The sequence below is a fragment of the Pezoporus wallicus genome, unplaced genomic scaffold (genome assembly GCF_028554395.1).
Source record: "Pezoporus wallicus isolate ANWC-B61680 ecotype Strahan unplaced genomic scaffold, APGP_CSIRO_Pwel_v1 contig_5418, whole genome shotgun sequence".
NCBI lineage: Eukaryota > Metazoa > Chordata > Aves > Psittaciformes > Psittacidae > Pezoporus > Pezoporus wallicus.
Window position 1 is genome coordinate 3,394,439 of NW_026640709.1, and position 12,558 is coordinate 3,406,996.

Sequence of the window (12,558 nt, forward strand, 5' to 3'; positions counted from 1 at the left end):
AACTGCTTTGCTGTCTCCCAGAAAAGTGATGTGTTTAGTACTTCACAACATCAGCATGTTTTGAAATCAGGAGCAATCCCATTCCTACAAAATAAAGTTTACTGAATGTTAACTATCTTTCGTCTTGAAAACAGAAACGAAGCTGTCTCTTCTTGGGGGGTGTTAAATTTTTTCTGCACTCTGGAACAAAATAATATACCATAGCTGAAAATAATTTGAGCCTTGACACCAGTGAAGGTCTTGAACAGCTTCCCTTGAGGTAAACTAAAAACTGAGGTAGGTTTAAAATAGATAAAATGGAGCTAGGTTTACCACAATCAGCAGAAAAGCGATCATATGGTATCAGCCCATATGACAGCAACAAGCTAAAATTCAGTTTACATTTTTAATAAAGTCAGTCTGATGACTAATCAGCTGATTATCCTATTTAATGTAGTGACCACAGAATTAGAATCTGTTATGATCAATGTTAGGATTACAAAGCTTCCGACTGCTTAGAATTTGAAGGTAAAATAAACAGCATTTCTGATTCTTGTGTCACTGTTAAATATCAGTCTTCTTTCTGGAACAATTGGGAGTATTAACTGCTTTCCTTTTGGTTGTCTTAGACTTGGCATGCTCTGCTGTTTTGTAGACAGTGTAGACGCCAAGTCTGGCCAGCATCAGGCAATTACAAGAAGTTCAAATTAGATAGGGACAGAATTTTAAGTAATACTGTTGTTCAATGTCTGAAGAGTTTGAACTGGGATTTTATTTTAGTGAGATTGCATAATGTTTGTTGTCAAGAAAATATTTCTTAGTAACTTTCAGTAAATAAAGCTACTTTTCTTCTAAGCTAACTGTCCTTAGGAGAAATATGTCAAACTCACATGATCAATTTATGAAGCAGCTCATGTGATTAAATGTTCATTAAATCTGTGTTTTTCCCCTTCCAAATATTTATCGTGTTTGCAGAACAGCTGAATGTGTGATTTCTTTTTTATAATCAGAATAAATTGAGGGGGAAAAAAAAAACCCAAACAACAAAAAAAATCTGAAACCAAAACAGAGTTAGAAAAGCTGCAACTTTTTTTGTTTGTTTGTTTGTTGTTGTTTTTTTGTCCATGTATTACTTTTCTTCTTCTTCCCCACGTTTTATTTCAGACTGCTAGCTCTGAGAAATACTAGTTTTGCATCTTGTTAATTCTACTTAATTGTCACTGTTGCTAAACTGCATTTGATTAAAATGTGTTTAAAGCCTTTGATACAGGTAGAAAGAATATGACATGTTTTTCCGTATTTTTATTTTTTATGCAGAACTGCTGCTGTTTGGTATTAACATTGTTTCATTGAGGTTGTGTTTTTTTTTTTTTTCTTAAGCAAGCATTTGTAAGTGACAGTGTATCTATTGAGTATGCTTTTGTTATTTTAGTCTCTTTAGATCCTCTCCTGACTTTTTAAATATTAAACTTTAGCATATACATCAAGTACAAAAATGCTACAGTGGCATAATGGAGACAGACGTCTGGACTGCTTTATAGCTGCTTTTATCTGTATGTAGTTTAGTATACTGAGAGTGACATGGAAACCAAGACACACTCCATCAGTGTTCTGCACTTTTTTCATTTAGCCTTTATTTTGAATGTACACAATAAATGGGCTTTTAGTTATACCCTTTTTTTAAACATCTCTATGCAGACTGAATCCATTTCTTCTTTGGGAAATGCACCTGTTTGATTCTTTGTTGACTAGGGCTGCAAAATAGCAAATGTATCTGGAAGAAAGAGAGGTAAAAGAGGTAGGAGTGGTATTGAGTTTCTGCTGTCCTAAGACCTTTCTTTTTAACTTAAAATCATTTCTGAGGGGACAATGAGATTGAAAGAAAAAAATAGAAAAACGCTGCACAGTTGCTGAATGTTGGTTGTAACAACTGATTTTATGAATAATGGTGTGGCATAAAATGTAAATGAGTTAATTGTGGCTGCAAATAGCAGGCATTTGCTGTCATACAAAGCAGGAGAAAATTCTGAGGTCTCTGAAATCTCTTATCTGAAGCTCTGTCATTCGGGCAGGCTGATGAGCCAAAGAGAATAAAACCACAGGCATGCAGAGGCAGTAGTCTTGTGCACAGTGCCTTTGATGGTGTGTTGGTGGAATAATTTGGCTAAGTATTGGAAACATACCATGTGAGAGCTAAGCTCTCTTGACTTCGAAGGGGTTCTGTCTGCCTATAGAAGCAGTGCATCTGCTAGTAACTGTTTGTTTTGATTCTTCAGGTATGCATTCAGTGTCTCCACAATCTTTCACCCTGTATAACTGATACATACAGATACATGCATCATGTCATTATATACTAATTATTTTTTTTTGTCACAACACTCCACTACTAGCCTCACTTAAATGAATGGCTGTATCTAGAGTTATTAGTCTTATAATAATATTCAATGCCATACACACACATTCTTCTCACAATCTGAGTGTTTAGTTTGCATAAGCAGTCATGCTAATTTTCTTTTTTTCATAAGGGTTTGATGGTGTATTAGCTTAACGTAAATCTGTTAACATGTAGTATATGCCAAACAGTAAACTTTTTAAAATATCATTACAAATAAATGGTCTGTATAAGCATTAGAGAATGCTTGAAATATGCATGCTTGTGTTTTCATACTACAGTATGTGAATCAAGTGATATTTTTTCTTGTATTCCTTATTTTCAAAATTTAATTGCCAGAGGTTCTTTAATTCCCTTCTTATACTCCAGCCTGACAGAGAACCTCAGTATCAACATACTGACAAAACTGATCCTACTAACACCCTTACCATTAGCAGTGTTTAAGTCGTGTAAATGCATGTTCATTTCCAGAGAGATCGTCTGCAGTAAGTTTTTTGTAACATCTTGTCTGCTTTCTGCAAGAGTCCTGATCACGTTCCCTTCCCCTAAAGATAAGTAATTTTTCACCCTGTTCTCAGAAATGTGCTAACACACACTTCTGTTGTAAGATTAGCTTCCTTCTTGTTGAAAATCAGGTCATGTAATAGCAAGAGTTGGCAGCACTGTGAAGCCTTATACATTCAGAATTTTGAAAATTACAAAGCTTTTCTGCTGTCCTTTGCAGTTCTGAATTATTTAATCAGGCAGAAAGCTATTTTGGCCAAAGTTCATCGTTTGGGTGAACTGAAAAATTAGACTTGGTAAAATTTGAAACAGGCAAATTTGTATTTCTGATTAGAATAAAATATTTTATATTGATGCATGACAAATGGATTGCTAATGTAAACTGTACTAGCTTTTTTTGAGGTCAAGATTTATGTATAAACCAAATTAACACAATGCAGTATAATATACGTTGCAGAGACAAAAACCCCACTCTGCTCAAAAAAACTCCATCCAATCAATTTTATAAACACATTCTAATATAGAATCATAGTATCATAGAATAGTTAGGTTTGGAAAGAACCTTAAGATTATCTAGTTCCAACCCCCCTGCCATGGGCAAGGACACCTCACACTAAACCGTGTCACCCAAGGCTCTGTCCAACCTTAGCCTTGAACACTGCCAGGGATGGAGCATTCACAACTTCCCTGGGCAACCCATTCCAGTGCCTCACCACCCTTACGGTAAAGAACTTCTTCCTTATATCCAATCTAAACTTCTCCTGTTTAAGTTTGAGCCCATTACCCCTTGTCCTATCACTACAGTCCCTCATGAAGAGTCCCTCCCCAGCATCCCTATAGTCCCCCTTCAGATCCTGGAAGGCTGCTATGAGGTCTCCACGCAGCCTTCTCTTCTCCAGGCTGAACAGCCCCAACTTTCGCAGCCCGTCTTCATATGGGAGGTGCTCCAGTCCCCTGATTATATATTTGCATTCAGGTTGTTCATAAGTAGTGCTATTGACTTTTTCTTCTGCATGAAGACACAAAGTAATGTAGGTCCTACAGGTCAATTTTTACTTATTTTAATAATATTCAAGAAAACAGTTGGTGTCTTACACTTAACTAGGTGATTTCTCTTTTTTTGTCTATCAATTAAACCAGCATTGCAATTGATCCTGTTAAGGACTCCATAAAATTTCACAATTTATTCTCAGTATTATTGAGAAGAATTTCTACTAAGCTTTAGACATGAGAAGAAAACTGGTGGGGGGACAGAGAAGACATCATGATCTGAAGTAGTAATTGGAGCATGGAATCTCTGGAATTATGAAGCTAATAAGCACATCTCATACTGCTGTTCCAAGGCATAGGGCAGTGTGGATTAAAGAATATGGGATGATGACACAACGGGGATCTGAGGGACTGTGGGAGTCGGAATTGAAGAATACAGAGCTGGGGGGATCTGGGTATATATACTATGCCATAAACAGACTCAATTCATTCAAACAAGTCAGGAAAAAAAAAAAAAACAACAGTTCTTTTGGGTTCAAAACTAGCCATGCAAATATGAGTAGACAATGAATTGTTGAATTGCCTCAGAATTCAGAGTATTAATTTTAAGTTGAGAAAATGAAATCTTATATCCCTGTTACACTGAAGTGTCAGCTCTGACGTGCAATGTTAAGAAAATAAACATATTGAAAGATGGAAACACCTGTTCAGGGATGAGAAATTGGTGCAGTCATGAAAAGAAAGGAAAATGAAGGTGGTTTATACAGGATGGCTTTTTGCTTTTTAGTTCTTCACGTTCAAACAGACTGGTAACAACTACTTTGGCAGCAAGCTGCTGTACCTTTTCTAGTCTCATTTTTGCATCATATACTTTGTGTTTTCCTCATGTACTTCTAGGACTTTATCTGTACATCTCTATGGACATTTTTTCTAACAATAGTGCAAAAAAATATTCATCTTTTGAACATTCCAAAGAATCATAAATATTCAGTTGGCCACCCTGTATTCTCATATTTAGCCCTTAGAAGTTATTTTAGACTCAGATTTCCAGACATCAAAGTCAGTCAGTAGCTCTCCAATTCAGACATTGCATCTGAGAACATTTTTGCTGAAGTGTTTCAGCTGATGATTAGCTATGATTTCTGGTGATACTTTTCAGAATACAGAAGCAGCCTGAATTGGAGGCTGTTACTCATTTCTTTGTTCCATGAAGGTCTTCACTTGTATGAGCCTTCCACACTCAGTTGAACAGAAACTAAAACAAGTAATAATCATACTGGTTCCATGCAACACCTTGGGTTATTATACTGGAATTTAACAGTTGATAAAAGCTCCCGAGAACTTCAAGCAACAGTTATCATTGCTTACCATCCAAATGCATGGATTAAGACATTAAACTGTAGCTGAAAGTAAGGATTGTTTCATCTAAAGAAGGATCAGTTTGCATACTCGATCTAGTCAATAGCTCTAATTAGTATGTCAATTTAGCAAATAGATGACTTCCAACTTTTAATGTTCCTTTAAAAATTGAATGGTTTCAAGCTCCTTTTTAAATACATTTCTACATAAGCTCTTACCGCTTGCTTCATACAAATCTATACTAGTGTTCTATATAGGGTAAATGAAGCAGAAGGCAGGTTGCATTTATCCTATGACAAGATGAAAAGCTGATTATGCAGATGAGTGCAGATGAAGTGGAAACCTCTTGCAGATTAGGTTTTGCTCTCAGTGTGCCCTACATTGCAGCCTGACATGATCATTTCATGTTGGTTGCTTTTTGTGAACTCTGTCTCCATATACACCATATGCTCATAAAAAGGGCAGTTACTAACAGAGTAATTGTTAATCTTTCTTTGAAAATACTAAGCACCACAGGAGAAAATCTTACTTCCAGCCTTTTTTGTTTTGCCATTCCATAGTCTGCAGACATGTCTCAATATGCAGCGTATGTGCCAGTATTTACGTACAGGCTATCAGTTGATTATGAAACGATGTTGTGAGTGGCCTAAAGGGATAGGAATCTGACAATGCCCCGTGTTTCAAAGGGAGATGGGTGATTTCTGTTAAGATCACATTTGTTTATGAAAGATCTGCAGTGAGCTCATAAAGAATTTAATAAACCTACCACATATTAATGGAGCTCAGCAGAACCAAATATGACAGTTTTAGGAGTATGTAAGTCATGGTGAGAAAGGATATTTCATTGCACTGTTTCAGTATCAAGAAGGGTCTTAAACATCAATGGGAATCACAAGACCGTGTCTTTCTCCCATTTGTCTGTTACTAGTATTTTTACTGTAACTCTGTTACTTCTGAATTGTCTCTATTATTTTCACCTAAGTATGTTGTTCCAAAGACTTTTTGTTTCCTTTACGATGTCTTCCAGAACGGAATACTTTCAGTGAAGAGTAGCAGAAATGGAAGATTACTTGTAAAAAAAAAAAAAAGTTTACACCAATAAATGAGGTAATTTTCTTGCTCCACCTAGAATCCTGTCCCTTGAAATAGCTAAGTATTTTGTAAGGTCCTTTAGGAAACAAGCTTGTGTTGTGATTTACCTCTTCAAGCAGCGTTAGAAGTAACGGGTAGCAGGATTCCTTGTCCTCTAATGCTGCAGTTCAGAGTTATGTCTGATTTACTTAAGGGCCGATTACAATTTCTCTGGTAAGCGGTAGCTCCATGACTGGCAGTGACGCTCTGCCAGGCGGCGAACAGCTTTGGTGGATTACGCAAAGGCAGTTTATGACAAAAATACGCAGGCAGGAGCCTCGATGCTTTAAGCTCTCCGCAAACCCGCAGCTCGCTGGAGAACCCTTTCCTGACACGTCAAGCGGCAAGAATAAATGGCACAGCGACGGCCCTCGCAGAGAGCCACAGAACCCCTCCGGCCCCTCGCCAGCGCTCCGGAGGCGACGCCAGAGGCCACTCACTGCCCCGCACGCCCTCAGCCCCGGCTCCGCTGCCCCCCGCCGCTCCCCGCCGCCTGCCGTCAGTGCCGGGCGGCCGCGCAGTCCCGCCATTGGTCACTGGCTCCGTCAATCCCTTCGTGTCACCTCCCCCGCCGGCAGGGGCTGCTGAGGCACGCGCACAGCCAGGGGCTCCTGCGTTGGGAATGAGTCTGGCGGCCAGGACCTGGACGAGGACTAGGGCTAGGGCTAGGGCTAGGGCTAGGGCTAGGGCTAGGGCTAGGGCTAGGGCTAGGGCTAGGGCTAGGGCTGGCTGGAGGCGAGCTCCGGGGTCAGGGCTATCTCGGGAGGGCTGCAGTCGCGCAGCCACTCAGCATCGCATGTCCTCCCCTGCACCTCAAGCAGCAGCGGGAGCATCTGAACCCAGGGCTCCGCTTCTCGCAAGGTAATGCCCTTTCGTTTGCTCCTCTACCGCTCTGCCCATCTGCTCGGTTCCTTGCAGTGGCTTCTGTCGCAGTCGAATGGATTAGAAAATAAAACCTCTAACTCAGGACTGCAAAGAAGGGATCTGGTTCGTCCTCATTTGCGTCTCGTCGGCTTCCTCTGTGTTTACTTACAAATAGCTTCTGCGGCATCATAAAAACTGGGATCGCTTAGTTTCTTTTGCGGTCCTAAGGAAGTCCGTGGCTTTCTTCCCTGCCCCCTTCTCTCCCCTTTTCCTGTCAGCTCTGCTAATATAAGTTGTCACTGGATTACTTCATACCGACCCAAAATTACTCTTAAATCTGTATGCTCTTTTTTTATTCTTGATTAATATATGGGATGGGCACAGGGAAGTGGGGGATGCAGCATTTGGCCAGTGCAAATAGCCTCATGCACTCAGGAGGGCAGAGGAGTGGAAAACACGTGATTAATATTTACAAGGTTCAGACAATCTGTTACTCTATATTGTAAATCTTACGGGAGCCACCATTGCAGATGAGGCAACTGAACTGTTATCCAGAGTTAGAATGCATTTGTGTAATGACATTTCCGAATATCTTCTACAAGTAGGAAAAGGACACATAATGACATTCTGGAGAACTCCTCAAGTGCTGTCTTGCACTGTCTCCTTTCTTCAGTGCAATACTAAATCACATTATAACTGGTATGGGAACTGTATATACTTAGTCCTTCCGGCTGTCCCACTGTCTTGTCTTGTGATACTAGTTTTCCCTAGAGTGTAGCAGGAATCATCATGAGTCCTTACTTTCTTAGAGACTCACAGAAAATGAATAATACTTAAAAATTGCTAAGAAATGACAGAAAATATTTTATTATGTTCCTAATTTTAGTTATTTCTATCCATCCTTTGAATTGTTTGTGATGATTTAATGATCATTTTACTTGCAGAAATGCTTTGTGCAAGTGTTATCATTAAACCATTATGTGCACATTTAAGGCTATTTCCACAAGTATATCTGTATATTACTATGAAGTAAATCACTTACACATGATGCTCTGAAACTTTCACCTTTCAGGTAGCTTGGCTTGTGCTTGCAGGTGAATTGTCTTGTTTTGGTAAGTTTCAGCAGAAATAGTTCAGCCGCTTTAGATTAAATGGACAGTGGAAGAGAGAAAGAAGAAGTGCTTTTTGTCTTACTAAAAAAAAAAAAAAAAGAAACTGTCAACCCATAACATCATCAACTTAATTTGAAGGACTGTAGACAGAATATCTAAGGGAGATAATAGAGAGCTGCTATTTGGTACGAAATCAAACTATCTTGTGAAGTGCCTTTTTAACAATGGAAATTAGTTTTGACTTGAGTGCCACCTATCTCATTAAAAGTCAAGTGCCATGAACATGCATGTTTCCTTGTGGGTTTTTATAGATGTATGGGTAAGGTGTACAGCTGCATTGGCCAGGGTGACTTAATCATGTAGTAAGTAGTGAACAGCAGGTGAATGTTTCCCTAATATTTTGCAACTTGTTAGGATAAGACTGAAGTACTGATCCATTATTCAATCCTTGTTCACTTAATTTAAAAAATAAATTGCTAATTTTTTTCAAAGAAAAAATTAATGTCTTACTGTAAGATGATGACAAACTGGGTAAAATCTCACTCTGAGAAAGCTTAACAGTTAGGAACTGAAGACCCCTTTTTGCTCTAAGCAAATATCAAATAGAAAATTGAGAAATGGCTACTTTTCAAAGTAAGTACCAAAGTAATGAATGTCAGCTTTATACTGATACCTGTTAGGATGTAAAAATGTGGTGAAGAGCTAGTTCTGTCTGGGACATGAAGAACTGCTGGGGTTTGTGTGTGGATTTTGGTTTGGTTCCTGTGGTTTGTGGGTTTTGTGGTTTTTTTGGTTTTGTTTTGGGGGGGGTTTCTTTGTGGTTTTCATTTTTTTTTTTCCCTAACTGGGAAAGGACTTAACAACCTGCTTTTACTCTGGCAGCAAAAAAAGGTAATTTTTCTGCTTTATTAAAGAACAGCTGTTGATGAAATTTGTCTATGTAAAGGCATATGTAATCTTGGGCCTTTACAGCATCATTTAACAAGGTGATCCTTTCTGCGCCTTTGATCCTGTTTTAACTTGCACACATCAAATGTTTGAAAGTGGAACCAAAAGTCAAAAGCAAGCTTTGTAAGTTACCACGACTTATACTCTTCAGAGATGGTCAAGAGTAGGAAAAGGAAACCAAGAATAAACACAGAGGTCTTTGTTAAGGCTCTAGGGTGGGATCACATGCTGCTCTTTACTATACAGTATTTAAGAACTGAATGAGAAAAAATTTCTATGTGCCTCTGTTTTGATGCTTTCAGATATTAGTTTGCAGCCCTTTCTCCTCCTGGCCTCTGAGAACATTTGTCAGCTTTTAATTTTGGTTTAGCTGTTTTGGCATGAAAGAAATTCTTCTAGCGTAGATCTCATAAGATTTTCAAAATATATACTCTGAATGTATATTCCATTAGTTTTAGGTATCATGAAGAGCACCAAAAAGGCAAGACACTGTCTGTCACAGAGTGATCAAATAGAAATAAATCAATGGAATCTGAACCTTAATTGGGTATAAATTGTTTCTACTGTTTCAGCATTTTTCATATATTTATACATTATTCCTTTATGCCCAAGCTCATTTTTGTTATTAATAGCCATGTCTCCTTGTTATCGTTGCTAGTTGGCACCATCCAGGTTTATTTGCACATATTTGAAGACAGTAAGAGGAAAGGCTGCATTAATATTTTAATGACCAAGCACAACAAGTCAGTCCTTGTGATTTTTGTTGATTATTTTTATCTGATTGTATGCCTAATTATCTGTTTAGTTCAACCATTCTCTGTGACAATGGAGCCTGTAAACTGTAGAGCTGCCAGAAAAAGGGAGGCTGAGGGAGGTTTTTGCTTTTTGCCATGATCATTTAAAACCTTATGCAATTTCATAATGCCTTTCCAGTTTAATGTTTGTGATTCTGCTTCCCTGTAAGTTGCCAGAGTAGAGATACAGTATGTATAGTGAGTCTCAGCATTTCCACCTGAGAACAGGGAAAGAAAGTGCACAAATTGTACTGCATGAATTCTTATCCAAGTAACTACCTCCTAGTCCTGCAGATACTGCTGTTTTTTCCCTTTCCATGGAAGGTCGAACCTCTGATCATTATTTTGGGCATTCAGCTTGATTTTCAATACAGTTCTATGTGGTAATAATGGAGGGTTTAGTATCTTCATAATACCATATATATTTTGTTGAGTTGGGCCCTTAGAAAATTATGTAAGACCTGTAAATTCTTAATATTGAATTGCTTCTGTCCTCCATTTAAGGAGTTGTTAAATCTTGTAAATTATTTTAAATGGTATTACTGAAATCTTGAAGTAAAATTAATTAAATACGTTAATTACATCAAGATTTAACTTGACACATTTCTCAAAGCTATTCTTTTTATCTTGCTGTATTTTAAGCTTATTAACTGAAATACTGTGACTTCATGTTTTAATCTTCTTGCTTTTTTCCCATGAGGGTTATCTTGTTGCTAAAGTTAGATCTCTGTGGGGGGGGATCTATGCAACCTGTTCAATCTTGAAAAAAATTGAGTTTTATAAATACTTGTAAACATTATTATTGGTAGAAGTGCATTTGCCTGTTGACACACTTGCAAAATTTAATGAAAATTCCAAGTACCGTCTTCTATGATAGGCCTCAGACCAAGAAAATCACAATGACATTTAAGCAATTATCCATTTTCAAGACTTTAAATGTTAATTAATTTGCATAGGACAGATAAAAAAAGACTAAATATATATATAAAACCCAATACTTAAGTATATATTTGTTTAACAGGCCTTTAACTTATTGTTATCTCTCCTCTCAGACAGATAGCAACTTGGTTTATAATTTTTTTGTTACTTGTAGTCATATGTCAAAAACATTTAGCTATGGATGAAATGCTGCTAGCAAAAAGTTGCACTGAAGAAAACAAATGAAACTGTATTTCTCTGCTTTAACACTTCCTCCTTTGAAGTGTTAATGTGATCATCACAAGTCATTACATTCTATTTCATCCAGTACAGCCAAGACTTTCAAAACATGTATGATAAGTATAATTTTTGCAGCAACCAATATTCCTTAAGGCTAAAGTAATTTGAAGATCACTAAAGTGAAGGGGGAAAAGTTTAAAAGCTTTCTGAGTTTAATCTCAAATTTGCTTTTTTTTTTTAATATTTTACAATATGCATAGTTAAAGATAGATTTGTTAACTCGTCAAATACATTATTTCAAATAATTGTTCTTGATCCCTAAGAACTTAATGTGGACAGCATCTTTGACCTTTCACTACAGAAAGATATATTCAAAGCTTGCTGGACTTAATGGAAGGATTCTTCTAAAGGTATGAAGTGTTTTTATAAGAGGGTTTTCTAATTGCTGTTATTATTCTTTTAAATTTAATTTTTCTTCTGTCTTCACTACTGAAGCTTCCTTGGCATTTACGCCTCCTTTTGCAGTTGGTCCAAACTTTTTGCAGCTGGAAATACTTTCCTTGCTCATGAAATAGCTCAAAGATACAACATAGCCTTTTAGTTTTCTTCTCCTTTGCTTTTTTTAACTACTGAATTGAGTTTAAATTCAGACTATATGGGTATGCCAGATGTGTCTCTGAAATTGAAGTCTGGCAAAAGACCTTTGGTCTGAAAGGCTATGTACTAAATGCTTCATGGGACTAACAAGCATGGACATGCAATAATTAAATAAAAATATGATGTCTTTGTTTAGTGAAACTGAAGATGCTAAGCAATACAAAACAGACCAAGATGCAGCTCTTGCCTTGAGACTCTGCTGTCTGAACAAGCAAAAGTAAAGCTTTTGGACAAAGATTAAAAAGACAATTCTTTTATTTAAAAAATGTTTATTTAATCAAAGTCTGTCTTGTGTTTCAAGTATCATGCAAATTGGAGCTTCTTCCTGTTTCACCTCCCATGTACGTAAGCTTGTTTCCTGATACTCAATTAAAAAAAAAAAACAAAACCAGCAAGGCTGATTACTACCATCTATACTGAATTTGGTCAGGCATGTTTCATTATAAGACTCTTTTCAGTAACAGCTTTGGGGCATTTAGTTATATCAGCTGCATTCTCCCTGTCAGATATTCCTCTCTGAAATATTTTTCCTTAAAAAATCTTAGTAAAAAACTAAGGCAATTATTTTTGGAAGTAAAACTGGAGGAGTGGGGTGAGAAATGACAAATATAATTATGATCAGGTTATAATCTATTAAACCTATTTAATATCTTTAAATTCTGTAAGAATT

At 37.3% G+C, this 12,558-nt stretch overlaps 1 protein-coding gene across 4 annotated transcripts in view; it reads left to right on the plus strand.

The window, feature by feature from the left end:
- Nucleotides 1-7,076: 7,076 nt before the first annotated feature.
- Nucleotides 7,077-12,558, plus strand: part of FMN1 (formin 1) — a 187,904-nt gene continuing 182,422 nt past the window's right edge. For 3 of the 4 annotated variants that reach the window (XM_057420082.1, XM_057420085.1, XM_057420084.1), the window contains exon 1: nt 7,077-7,216. The gene's annotated coding sequence lies outside the window, so the exon portion shown is untranslated. Of the gene's footprint in view, nt 7,217-11,564; nt 11,642-12,558 lie in introns of those variants that run through there. The other variant, XM_057420083.1, reaches the window with a different exon arrangement.